Source organism: Diadema antillarum, unplaced genomic scaffold, assembly GCF_040938485.1.
Source record: "Diadema antillarum isolate AM-2024a unplaced genomic scaffold, OU_Dant_1.0 seq00000358_RagTag, whole genome shotgun sequence".
NCBI classification, from domain to species: domain Eukaryota; kingdom Metazoa; phylum Echinodermata; class Echinoidea; order Diadematoida; family Diadematidae; genus Diadema; species Diadema antillarum.
The window spans coordinates 87,974-102,667 of record NW_027271364.1 but is presented as its reverse complement, the minus strand read 5'-3'; the positions used below and the strand labels follow the sequence as shown (position 1 = coordinate 102,667).

The 14,694-nt window shown below is 38.1% G+C and overlaps 1 protein-coding gene across 1 annotated transcript in view; it reads left to right on the top strand.

Annotated features, from left to right (window-relative positions):
* Positions 1–4,488: 4,488 nt before the first annotated feature.
* The window catches only part of LOC139731134 (uncharacterized), a 28,263-nt gene continuing 18,057 nt past the window's right edge, over positions 4,489–14,694 (top strand). The window contains exon 1 of the mRNA XM_071642018.1: positions 4,489–4,557. The gene's annotated coding sequence lies outside the window, so the exon portion shown is untranslated. The remainder of the gene's footprint in view (positions 4,558–14,694) is intronic.

Here is a 14,694-nt window from a genome sequence, read left to right as displayed (position 1 = left end):
CATGAGACTATTCAATAAACAGATAAGTTTTTGACATAGATTTGAAATTTTCTGTTAAGACAGTTTGTGTCTTACATTCAGGTATATTATTCCACAGCTGCTGGGAATTACTTGTTTTTATTTCGCTTTCTGCACTTGTGTGTGTTTTTTCCCGGCATATATAATCGTTATGTTGATCTAATAGATGTAACTTGTGTTACTGACCTTCGAATATTGAATTCTACTCGTTTCGAACTAACTGAACATTCATAATATCAAATAAGTAATAGCTCACATATACAGGTCGCTTTCAAGATCACCCTAATTATGGCGAATAGGAGATCCTGCATGCATAAGCGACAGCGGTGAATGAAATAAATTTACATGTAGATGATGATGGAATATGCTCTGTATATCAAGGCCACCCAAATTACCTTACTATATTGGAGGAGGTAACTATACCTCCTTATAGGACAACTAGCCTCTGATATTCGGACAACTAGCCCCGACAACGAATGACGTTCGTTATTCAGAAGGTTCATTCGTCCTAAAAAGAAATGAACACACAAATTCCCTGTATTTAGACGCTCGTTAATCAGAAAATGACATAAGGCTCGTTAGTCAAATGAAAAGAAAGTGCGTACTATAACGAACCTTCGGAATAACGAACTTTATTTCATTTTCGGATTATAACGAACCTTCGGAGCGAACCTTATTATTTTCGATTTGACGAACAGTTGCAGCTCAAATAAAAACCCCTAGCAGGCCCCTGGGAACCGAGTGCTGATGAGGGTGCGGCAGCATCCCTAACTTTTTGGAGTAGGGGGACGTAGCACCCCTGTGAAAAATAAAAGTTTTTTTTTTTTTTTTTGGGGGGGGGGGGTGCACCCCCTCTTTAATTTTTCACGGGGAAAATTGCTTGCTTTTTTTTTTATAGAAACTTGTCCAAATATTTCATCCAATTAAGTCTCCACCAGATCGTGAAATTTCAATGTTGAAAACGAAAAATCTCCCCCTCCGACACTCTCCCACGCGTGGTCACTTGTTTGCTTGTTTGTTTGTTTGTTTGTTATTTGACTAAGTGCACTTGTAAGAGTGACAAATCCTAATAATCTTCATCAAAAGTGTGCAGCAGATCTGTCACTTTTTCAAAGCCAAAAATGCAATGTTCTCGAGCGTAAAAGGGGGATATCCTCTTCTGATTAACCATTCCCTCGCTTCGCTCCTTTCCATAGATTTATCCCATTTTTTTATTGACAATATCTGAAACATTCCATCAAAAATGTGTATTTTCGTTAAATTGCAATCATGAAATTGCAAAAGCTCCGTCGTGTGGGAGGGGATATCTATACCTCCAACACCCCCCCCCCCTTCCGCTATACACAGTGGTGATGATGCACACACAATTGGGCTTCATGATGAAGATCATTTATTTTGCCGCTTAGGTCCACCTGTTCATTCTAAAATTTGAACTTCAGAGCAAAACGAAGGTAAAATAGCAGCCATACATACGCGCACATCAGGCACTGTAAATATAAACGAGCATAGGCCCTAATAGGGGAGGTTGATTGATACCTTAGAGAAAAAACAATTTCGACTTTATTGAAACTTTCAACATGAACATTGTATACGTCTTGTTTGTTGTTTATCGATATCTTATTGTTTTACTTTTGCAGGACTATGTGAGATCATTGCGGGTCAGTTTGTCTTTAAATTGATGCATTGTTGGGCGTTGTCCTTTCTTTAGTGCATGCAGTGTCATCAAGGAGTTTGTTCAAACTGTCGTTGCGTAATTGTAATATGCACTGCTGATTGGACCTTGTAATTGGTATATGAAAAACCAAGAATACATGAACAAAGAACAATTATAATTAAATGCATATACGTCTTGGTTGAGGGATTTTCACCCTTTTCTGCCCTCATCCTCTCACCCCATTCTCTTACCCCAATCTTCAAATAAATATTTTATTTCCTTCATTAAATTTATTGCACGAAGTAGGAAATTGATCATCTTAAATTGAAATTGAACGCCCCAAACAGGCTCAAAGGTACTACTGCACCGCTCGTATTTGAAAATTTAACACACTTGGGTGACTTTGATTTGACTGAAACGAAATACAGCTCCCATAATAAATTGATCGCTCGGATTCTGAATTTGAATGCCCGAATATTTTCGCGTGCGTGCGCTGTGAGAATTTGAATGTACATTCATGAATTGGAATGACAGTAGTATGAAATTGACCAGGAAAACGTATATTTCACCCAAAGTGTGCACCAGATCACTGAACTTCAATTTTTAAAATGTAAAAAAAAAAATCTCCCTCGCGTGGGAGGGTCCTTTCCCATAGACTTAGTTCACTGTTAGATTGACAGATTTCTGAGTAACACTTTATAAAAAACGTAGGCCTACATCAGATCTGTCACTTCAGTTCGAAAAATGTAAAAGTTCACTCGTGTGGGGAGAGATATCTCTTTCCCGGCCTGGTTTCCCTCCATAGTTTTAACACACTTTGGGAATTGACAGTTACACTTTTGGAATAGACAGTTTCCCAAAGTCCATAAAAAATGTTGAGATATTTTCATTTGAAATCGAGTATGCAAAAACTCCCTCAAGGGGCGTCGATCCTGGAGGGCAAGGAGGCAGACATATTACAATGGAAACTCAGTGTAACGAGATCCTTGGGACCAAGACAATTTGTTCTTTATATCAGATATTTTGTTATATCCGTAGTCAATAAACGATACAAAACAAAGATATAAATTCATTGGGAGCGGAGAAATTAGTTTGTTCTATCAGGTATACTTTGCTATCAGATCGCTTTTTATTAAGGTTCTACTGTATAATTTTCCCCTATTATTAAGAATTCCCGAGATCCGGAAAATCTTTTTGTTTTTGTTTTTGAATAGAAAACTGAGCAAATATTTCACCTGTAGTGTTCACCAGATCGCTGAATTTCAATTCTGAAAATGGAAAAACTCCCTGGTGTGTGAGGGGATACCCCTCCCACATCAGGAGGTGATGGCATAATTGCATGCCTCCTCCAAACAAAAAGATCCTTGTGATACAGGCTCTTCTTCTCTGCTCAAAATCATGCAAATTGCGCATGACAAAGTAAGTTACTCTTTGTATCGATCACTGTTTCATGAAAACTTTGCGTGAAACTTTTCCGTTCGAATTTGATGAAAACTCTACCGATTCTAATTCGTCTAATTTCACCCTGTTCATGGAGGGAAAGTAACTCATAGTACGTACGTCATGAATATCCGCGAATTGACATCATGTTGATCGGGCAGACATGAAATTAAATTTCCCAATCCAATACTGCAGGTCTATAAGGCCCTAAAGCAAGATATTTTCGCGAATTGCCACTGGCAAACAATGCATAATAGTGTAGACAAAAATTTTTGCGTGCATTTTAATTTTGGCTCTCGCGAAATTCGTGAAATTAAAATGCAAGGGAAAATTTCTGGTTCTGACCTTGATCTGTGCAGCTGGTGATCTTTCATCTTTGTCTCTCTTTAAAAGTTTCCTTAGTGTATGGGGCAGGCCGTTTCATCCCTTTCTGTCATACTTGATGTCAGTCGGAATGAAGCCCAAATATTATGTGATGTAGATTGAGTGAATGCAGAAATATTACATCAGTGAACTCTGTGGAAAATGCGGACAATCCATTCAAAAGTTATGAATTTAAAAGTTCTGGTTCAGCCATCACTGCAGAAGATTAAGAAGACTACAGCAATTCGTGATATCCCAGATTGACAATGATATAAAGAAAATATAAGAAGAGAAATCAACATTATTATTTCATCTTTCCATCATCATGAAAGAGGCACTGCCTTAGGCCGACCTCTTTCAAAAGGCAGGGGAATGATAGTATATACCTTCAATAGTTGTCAGTAACAAGTGAAAGGATTGTGTGCTTTTCATAAAATACGAAATTCATACCAACCGACCGATTATTAAAGAGCGTCGTATTTCGCCCTTCGGCTTTGGCAGGCAGGATGACATATTTATAGTCTGGAGACTATATAGTGCTATGTAATTTGAAACAGGCGCAACGGAGAAAACAGGGCAACGATGGGCAAGATCCGCTTGATGTCTAGCTGGATATTACGCGCCTCAATAATGATGAAGCTCCTTGCTCAAATCTAGGAGGGTGGGAAGAAAAAAAAAACGTTTCATGATCATTCTCCCTCTGGTCGGTCCAGAACGCCACCATTTTGATCAGAACGCCGATATCGGTGTTATTGGTGGTAGGTTATGAAGATCGGTGTTATTGGTGGTAGGTTATGAAGATAGGAATCAATGTAACCAAACAACTGCATTAGATGTAGCGTTCTGGTCCGTAAAAGGAGTCGGTGCTACCAAGGAGGTGCTACATAGAAGTCATAAGTTGGTGTTCGGTGCTCACTTTCCTTCGCTGCGTGGAAAGTGAAGCGCTTTCATATGGATTATGCCACCACCCGCGTGACTGTACAACAACATCGACGAAAAACTTTGAGACTTGCGCTGCATGGTAGATCCCGAAAGGTTTTGTACCCCAGAATGGTGGTCGATCAAATCATTCATCATTGGGGGTGAGTATTATTTCTAAGTACTGGAGTACTCATTTTGTGCTATTGTATTTACTTTCTGTGATTTACTGGCTAATACTGCATTGTTTTATGGATCGCGAAGGAAGCTTGCAGTCAACTCTTCGTACGAGAATGCTTGGCTGCGGCTGCGGTGTCGGATCGTCAACCCTGAAGGCTGAACATCCGCGAAGCATCCTGGTCGTCTTCCATGCGCAAAATGATTACTATTCGTGCAACCATGGATGTACTACAAACAACGCAACAATGTGTGTGTAATATTGTAGTATAATTCCTCGCTTATAAAACCCAATTGAGGGTGCAATCTTATCTTGAGTTCATACCAATTGAAATCATCTTCTTCCAACTCGATGTACATCACGTTCTCTATACACAGCCCAGCCGCTGTAAAAACGTCGCGTTAATACAGCGACTGGGCTACTTGAAGGCAACCAAATATATGTATTTATCTCAGAAATTATCCTCTGATATGTTATTATGAGTGAACCACATACCTACGAGGTTGGGCCTCTCTTTTCCAAGTAGTTTCATATAGGTGTGTATACATATTTGTATTACATTTGTTTTGCATTCATTCATTCATTTTTTTTCCATTTCCAGCAGGTACATGTACTTATGTTTTTTTTGGAAGAAATTGAGTATACAAGATACTGTACAATGTAGGTCTATAATAAAAACAATTTGTAAATTTGCAAAATATTTTGAGTATTTTACTGGTTCCCCACCCACAGGAAAATAGAGTTTAATAAAGTGTTCATAAAAAGGAAAATTGAATGTTTGACAATTGGTCAGCAGTAGGGGCTATACCTCAAGCTATAAAGCCTACATTATTACCAGACCTGCAAATAATTTACCAGAATAGAATGTATCAGACTTGATCTGTCAAATGAATGGATCAGAGACTTGAATAGAACTGTAAATGAAGCTAGGTGGTCAGCTCCCACTTTTCAGCTTAGGTATATTTTCATATTTTTAAAGATGGCAGTACAAATGTACATTCTTTAGAATTATAAAGTTTCCAAAGATAAATCATAATCATGTCTTACTTTCATCTTAGAGAGAGAGAGAGAGAACCCCCCCCCCCCCCACACACACACACAAACCCCCTGCTATAGGCAAGTAGGCCCCACCTAAAGCTGGCTGTACCTGACTACCTGATAAGCTCAATTTTGAGGGAGAAATGACTTTTCAAACTTTTAGAGATGTCAAAGCAAGCATGCTTATAATTGTGTACATAGTATGCTTACATCCTAAATATTTGTCTATCAATGCCTGCATTAGGAAGGAATGAATTTCGTGGATTGGTGTTGTTTTTCAATTCGATTTTTTTTTTTTTTTTTTTGGGGGGGGGGGCATTTTTTCTATGTGTACTCTACAAACATAAGTTAATGTTTCCATCATTGTTTGTTTTTGTATGATATTACATTCAACATCATTTTACTAGATTATGAATAATGCATTGCAGTAATCATATATGCCTGTAACATGTCACCATAGTACCATGATCAAGTTACAGACTTTTGAAAGGAGAAAACTGCAAAATAGTCTCCCATCCATATTTCAGTGTCAGGGAAAGTGTTGATTTTGTTTGGAAATGACCCAATGTGTTCTCTAAATACTTCACTGCATCTGAATTTCAACTCAATTTTCAGAAAACTGTGCACTCACATGAGATCATCAGTGTGGTGCATTTTACAGAGATGATTTTCAAATCTTGCACAATATTATCTAAATGCAATCATTGGAAAGGTTAGAGCCTGGAGAACTGAGTGTTACCAAATCAGAAAATTAATGTTAAATGTAATAGTGCTGTCTTGTTGATGGCTTTGGCATGGTTTCCATTGTGTAGTGAGCTAATATATTGTACACTTACAAGATATTGTCAATATATTTATTACTTCCCTGCACTCAAGTTTAGCTTCCCAGAAAAAAATGTCTGTACTCTAGATAGGTCAAGCACCAAGTACTTGACTTGACCACCAAGCATGGCTTTGGAAGTTTTGAAACACTTTTCCAGGAAATATGTTCATTCTATAACTATGTAATATAAAGAAGATTTCAAAATTAAGAATCTAAATGTACATAATGGTAATCATGACTGTGATTGTCTAGTTTTGGTTGAAAGTGATTCTTAATCTGTGACTGAACTAACATACAATACAATTGCTACTTCAGGGCACATTGAAGTGCAGTATATGTGCATGTGCAGATATAACAGCTAGGTGGAGATAACTTTGCAGAATATGAGGCTGGTAGAACATTGTGGAACAGTGGAAATCTACTATACTAGGGCTTTTTTCAGGGAAGCATCTGAAATTGAATTGGATCTTTACCTAACATGATAAATTATCACTACTTGTAGTTTAAGTTGAGTGGGCAGTCATTAAAGCCACTAATTACCATTTGCAGATGAAAAAACAAACAAACAAACATAATAGTTCTAAAATGTGAGTTAGGGGTAGAAACAATCAATGTAAAAATGTGAATCAAAATAATCAATGTTAAGTATTGTTGAATATATACAAAGTGGGGAACAATAGTTTTCCTAGAAATTAAAATTGTTTCAGAATAAACCATGTATAGTTATGGTTTATTGAGGAAATTAGTGATCATCTCCTTGTTGTGGCTTGATTGCAAAATGTTTATATAGTAGGATGTTTTGTTGAAATACTACTGAACTATGCATCAAATTCATGTGTTGTCTTCAAGTGAACTCTAACATTTTGTTTTGTTAAATGTTTGCTTCCAATGGTAAACAGTGGTTTTAATGAAGAAAAGACTCATGGAAGTAAACAGCATTATTGGAGAGAATATACCTCCAAACAGTATATGTTTTAAAGGATAATTTAAGCCCAAATATGTACATACATGTGAATTGAGTGACAAAATGCAGGAATATTAGTAGAATATCAGCAAAGTTTGAGGAAAATGATATTGGGCAATCTGTTTAAAAATTATGAATATGTAAAATTTCAGTGCCGCCATTGCTGGATAAGAAGACTACAGCAGTTTGTGGCATTGTTGCAAGAAAATATAAGGGAAAGTCCACAACATTTTCATTTTTATGAAAAGTACACATTCTCTAGACTTATTACTCCCATCGCTGGATGAGAAGACTACAAGTCTGTGACATCACTGTAGGACATTAAGATGTAGACAAAATTAAAATGTCTGTACTTTTCATTAAACTAAATTTTTATAACTTTTTCTGTGTATTTTCTTGATATCATAGTCTTGCAGTGATGTGACAAACTGTTGTAGTCCCGCAATGGCAGCAATGAAACTTTAAAACTTCATGATATACAACGTAATCTTTGAAAGGATTGTCCAATATTTTGCTGAAACTGTCATTAAAGAGTCACAATTGCTGCATTTACTCAATTCACACATATTTAGGTGAACATGTTCTTGAAAGCAACTGTTTGCCATTGGGAGCAGTGATTAAAAATGTTTGAGTTATTCATTTGATGCATATATTTAGTTTAGTTATATCACAAATCATCCAACCATATAAACATTTTGCGATAAAGCCACAAATAATATAAGGAGATCAGGGGCGGATCCAGGAATTCCGAAAAGAGAGGGCGCGTTTACAAAATTAAAGGGGGGTCGCACGCACCCCTCCCCCATTTTTTCCTTTTTATTTCTTTTGTTTCAACAAAAAATAAGGGCGGGGGGGGGGGGGGGCGTGAGCCGGTTGCGGTCCTCCCTGAATCCGCCCCTGGAGATATCACCAATTTTCTCAATAAACCATAAATGTAGATGATTCATTCTATGGAAATGATTTTGATAAAACTATTATATTCATCTTTTGCACATAATATTTGATAAAACTTAATATTTACTGTACTGAGTAATGTTTTTACTTTGGTTGCTTCTATCCCTAATTCAAATGTTAGAAATAGTGTGAAGCACTATTAAAAACTGCTATTTTTTTTTTCATCTGCAAATGGTAAATAGTGGTTTTAATTCCTGGTTTAGCATGAGTGGGTATACTCCAAACAAGATGCAACATGAATCCCATTTGAAATCCTGCATGGGAGGTTATATTACCAAGGTTGGTACAGAGGAAGTGGACTTTGTAGCTCGATGTACAGTTATACTCAGTTGTAGATGCAAACAGACTACACAATGGAGATTTTAGTGCTAAGTGAAAGGTCGACCTTGGTATAATGACTTCTTCCTGCAGTAGTTGAGGACAACTCATGAAAGACAACACCTCCCATCTGAAAACATACAGTAAGTATGGAATCGTTGCATGAAAATACCACACAAACATTACATTCATGGTCCTATGGTAACATGAGGTTTTCGGCTTTTTTGTAATTGACAAGATAGGCCTATAATGATATTTGCAGACAAGAAATCAAAAGGAAATTGTAAGGATTACATCATATCTTATTAAACAAACTTTTCCCAAGTGATTCGAGTTTCCACCTTCTGAACGTGTTTAGGTTATTAAACTAATTTCCACTTAGAATGTGTAATAGACATTGAGTAGATGCAGCTAAAAAGGTTGTTATGGGAACCTGGTATACCAGGTTCCAGTGGGAGCAACTGATATACAGGAACCTGGTATACCAGGTTCCCAAGATGAAGACAAGAGTGCCTGCTTTCATGGCCTAAATTCATGTTTCTTTGTGTTATAAAGTCCCAAAAAATGGTTTGATGGAAAGGTTAGCGTTTATTCTGTCAACACTTGTTCTCTTTCCGTTGGAGAATTCATATATCACAGTATTTTTTACCTTTTTCTGATTTCGTTCGCCCTTGCTCTGCTACAAAGATTGTATGAACATGTACATAAGTGATCGAAGCTGATCACAGTAGATTTCTGTGTTCGCTGACCCCAGTCATCACAATCTGGTGCCTGATTTGTGTAGAACAAAAGAGTCTTGTGAGCCCATCAACGCACGCGCTATTCATACATCGCACTTGATCAATATTTCTATTGTTCAAGGGCACATGACGTTGACTGTGGGGAGGGGATGCATGCACCTCTTGATTGCTTTCGCACTAATGGGTTACCAACCTGTCCATTCTCTGTTGATGGGCAAAATGAATCTCATTTGGGGACATTCAAGGTATTTAGAGAATTTCAGTAGGAAGAGGTTAATTTAATCATTATACCACTATCAAAAGGAATTGTATAGTATGAAAGCATGTCACATGTGTAAATATATTTGTTGTCATACACAGGAACAGTATAGGTACTGTATATCATTTCAGCATTTTGTATGAAAGCAACTGTGGCATTTAAAGTATCGGTACTTGAAGAAATCAATCTGAAATTCTAGGAATGTAATCATATATGATGAGACAAATATGAATTTAAAGTACTGTAAAATGAGGAATGTTCACATGCATTTTAATTTCGTGAATTTTGCGAAATTAAAATACACATGAAAGTTCTTTTCTACACTGTATGCATTGAATAGTGGCAGTTCGCGAAAATTTCATGCCGCAAAAAAGGCCATCGGCTTCCATTCGTGAAAAATTCATTTATCATGTTTGACAGTAATTTGAGCTAACATCCGATGAGTATTTGGAAGGCCCTGTATAAAGTGCCATATTACATGTAGAATATAATGTACAAAAAAAATGGGACATCTAATAGGTGTGCCAAAGAGGGCTGCTATACAATTTTGTTGAGGTGGAGGTGATCTTGTAAAGCTCTCTGCAAATGTCCACTCAGTTCTCAGTAATTTGATTACTAGTGTTGAAATGTCACAGCAAAGGATGAATGATTACGTTAGGCTGTGTTTATACTTTCCCTTTTCGGGTCAAAATTAGTGTTTAGTTCAAAACATGGTTGCATCCTTTCTCACTTTGATGTAAATGCCGTTTCAAAACGTCATTTCAAAATGCACAAATAGGTACGTTTCCGATCAGCGTTTCTGACTAATTACGTTTCATGGGAAAACATAAATGCAAGTCACATCCGATACTCATTCAAATGACATCAGCTCCATCACCTTTCCGGTTCAGATGAAAATGCGCAATGTAGGCTACAATCAGGTCCGGCGGAGCGTTTTCAAAAGTGTGGGGGCCCACTTCCGGGTTTCATGAGCTAACAAGCAAAAAAAAAAAAAAAGTCCTCAGCTCATCTCTCCCCTCCTCCCATTTCCGGGTTTCTTCAGCTGACAAGCAAAAAAAAAAAAAAAAAAAAAAGAGAAAAAAGAAGGTCTTCAGTGGAAAAACATCACCTTACTCACACTTCAAGATCTCTATCTATTTCTATTTAGTGCCACTTACGTACTTCCGGGTTAAAAAAAGTGTGGGGGCCCAAAGTGATGACACCTTATGTATTCCTTTGTATGGTGCACAAAAAGTGTGGGGTCCCGAGCCCCCATGGCCCCCACGGTTCCACCGGCCATGACAATCTGCAGGTGTTAATCCATCGAGCTCCCTGTTGGTGTACATACACAGAAACGATGATGCATGAAGAGCATTGTTGCATCCTTTCTCACTTTGATATATTTTCCTTTACATGTGAAATTTTGAAATGGAGACTGTTGAGAAAATTTTATGCCTTTAATAGTGCATGATAATAACTGAATTGAATGAATTGAATGCATTGAATGAATGAATGAATTAATAAATTACAATTGTACTATCTGATTTTGTCAACAATTTGTTGATGAAATAAATACCCATATTTCCTATCACTGTCTACAGTCCATATGTGCGTATTAGTAAAATAATCGAAATGATATTAGACATGCTACTGAATGTGAACAATGCACACACTCAGGCCAGAACTTCCGGAAAAAGTGCGTGCCCCAATTTGACCTGCCTCTGCTGAGGTCAACTAAGCAATCGTAAATGCTCTTTCCAAGCTCAGAGAAAGTAAGCGTAAACAGTGAAATCAGAGTTTCAAAACATTGATTCTGCCTTGGCAAATTGAGCATAAACAAACTCTTAGTCATGCAGCTAGGAAGCATAAAGAATTTTAAGGGCTTTTTACACTTGTAAATTTGTGCTTAGTCCGGTGGGGCTAAGGGGGGGCCTTAGCCCCACCGTTGGTATGGGACTATCCTTAGCCCACTTTCTGTTTACACTCGTTTTTGCCAAAGTGGGCTAGCCCCACCGATAGTCCGGTACTATCTGGCCCTGCAAAATAGCAGGGTTAGCACCGCAATTGCGGTGCCAAGCAAGTGAGTGTAAACAGAACGAAAAAATAATCCTGGGCTAAGCGATGGAGACGAAGTCCGACCCTCACTGACCAATCAGAAACGAGGTAATCAAGTGCTGCCGGTGCATGTGTGTACGTGTACAGTACACAGCGTAATCATGAATATTCATGTGGTTTGGAAAGTCCGGGGCTAAGAAATACGAGTGTAAAAAGGTCAATTTTCTCCTTAGCCCCGGACAAGAGCTTAGTACAGGACTAATTGGCGAGTGTAAAAAGCTGAAAAAATTGGTACGGGACTAACGATAGTCCTGGGTCAGAGAAAGTCCGGGGTGAAGAAACACAAGTGTAAAGAGGGCTACAGTCATGCAGCTAGGAAGCATAAAGAATTTTACTTATTTCTTTCTCTACCACCACAGCTGCCATGAATGGCATGATATCATGATTGACAGATTCTATTTTGAAAAATAGCCTAATAAGAAAAGAAAGCTAATGACTGTTTCATTGCTAGTATACAAATGATGCACAGGATAGAGTGCGTTAGTGGAGATGTAGCGCACACGAGGGTATTTACAATTGTGAAACATGTTGCACTACATTGTAAATACCCGAGAGTGAGCTGCATCTCCACTAGCCTTTAAACAAGGCGACTCGCTCTGCGTGCCCCCGTATAGCGCGTTTACCCCACAAACCTGTTGGCCGGCGAGTGGAGCGAGCCGCCTTTATCCACTCATTCAGGGATGTGTACTTTTGTCGTTGTTGTTGCTTTATATTCTTTGACAAATTTGCGTACAAATTTGACGCAGAAAATACACACGGCACCAAGGCAAGCCTCGTTAATATTAAGTAACTATCTACTTAATATTAACGAGGCTTGCCTTGGTGCCGTGTGTATTTTCTGTGTCAAATTTGTACGAAATTTGTCAAAGAATATAAAGCAACAACAACGACAAAAGTACACATCCCTGAACGAGTGGATAAAGGCGGCTCGCTCCACTCGCCGGCCAACAGGTTTGTGGGGTAAACGCGCTATACGGGGGCACGCAGAGCAATTCGCCTTGTTTAAAGGCTACATCTCCACTAACGCCACGAAATAATCCTGTGCATCATTTGTTTTATAAAATGGGTCGAAAATTAACACTCAAACAGCATATTTCACTTACCTTTGTGGGTCAATACCAGTCAGCTACATGTAGCACTCGCTCAAGAAACGATGTCCGAAGATGTCGTCCCAAACATTTATGCACGTCGCACTCGGAAATCCCGCACATATAAGTACTGTACGTATAAGAGTATACGTACGCTACACACATGTTATGCACACAAGAAAGGCCGGCCGGCAGCCCGAACTAGAAGTTGTTTACAAGATTGACAGCGCGTATAGTAGCGTGCGACGCACTTGTAACAACTGATTGAGTGCGCACTGCTAGTGTAAACATTGTGACGTACAAGGCCATGAATGTTAGTGAGAAATTAATGCAGGCACACGTGACTCATTTCAGCACTTCCAATTGGCTACATTCTTGAACCCATTTTATAATATCTAATAGGTGTTGTTCAGTTATTAGCTGCTCCACTTTCTCTAATTGAATTGAGACTAACATATTCTGAATGGCAGAGACATTTGAGGCTTTAATGGACTTGTTTTTCATTTAGTCTGAGGCCATTTGTGCTTAATTGTTTGCTTACTCTTCTTCCACCATAACAACCTACTTAGTGTCATACAATATACTGTAGAGCCAACATGTGTGCACAAATAGACTTTTGAACATAATTTCTTCTGGACACAATGCTACCTGTATTGCATCCCAAACAAATGATAACGTTGCTGTCTTTCAAAATCTTGGTTGTTTGTTTTTTTCGCATAATGCTGCTCACATTGCAGCTGAATCTTTTTTGACGTAGTAATCTTTGCATAGTTTAGGTGAAAGTTGCTAGGCACCTTTGTGACATCCCCCCTAATTTTTTGCCAGAAAATTGCTAGCAGGAGTGCAAAGTTTCGCTCTTAATGTTAGTTTGCTGCTGTGAATTGTAATCAATGTGAACGCTCACTGAAGAAAATTGTGAAGTTTGTCATGTGACTTCTGTACACTTCCTGTTCACTGCTCAAAACTTATTGTGCATCGTGAATGTGTACTACAGATGAGAGTGTTTTGAAGGTACGGGGTTTTCATGATGATGAGATCCAATTGTACTACAACATTGGGGCCTACACTATACATGGGAACTGAAACGAGATACGTCTCGATGAGTGAGCACACTTTTGACACTCTCTTGTAAATTATTAAATTAAAATTATTGTTTAAACTACATCTGGTCATTCTCAAGAATCAGTCTCCTTGGTTACTGTGGTAGTAGGCCTACTCAACATCCCATACTGCTAATGGAAAGGAATTATAGCCTGAATTACTTGCCCGATGATGAAGTGTTTGTGATACAAGTGGCGACAAGATGAAATTTTGAGGATATAATGAAATAGAGAGAGGGTATATAAGTACAACTGGGAGGGGAGGGGGAGAAAATCTACAAGAACATGAATCTGATGATCCAGTATAATGGAATGATGAACATTTGTGCAATTAAGCAAAAACAGATTTTAGAATGAAATTTTACAGTGTGTGAGTAGGGGTCCTAGAGATAACATATATTGGAATATACATTATGTGAAAAAAAAGATGCGTAAAATATAATGATCGTATAGACAAGGTTTACAATACATGTAATTGTACAACGGAGGAGATCTGCACGGAGTTGAACCTGTGCCAAACCATACTGCATGTTGAGATCATCATTGGCGCATGCGCAGTTCATTGCAAAATGTCACTAGTTAATTCCTGGGTGCGAAATTATGCAAAGTTTCATTGGAGTGTGAATGGGCAATTGTAATTTGCAAAGTTTCACTTCACAAAGTTTCGCAGTGAGAATGGCCCTTTCATTTCATTTTTCATTTTATTTCAACAGAACTTGTAAATACATTTTTCCTTCCACATAAA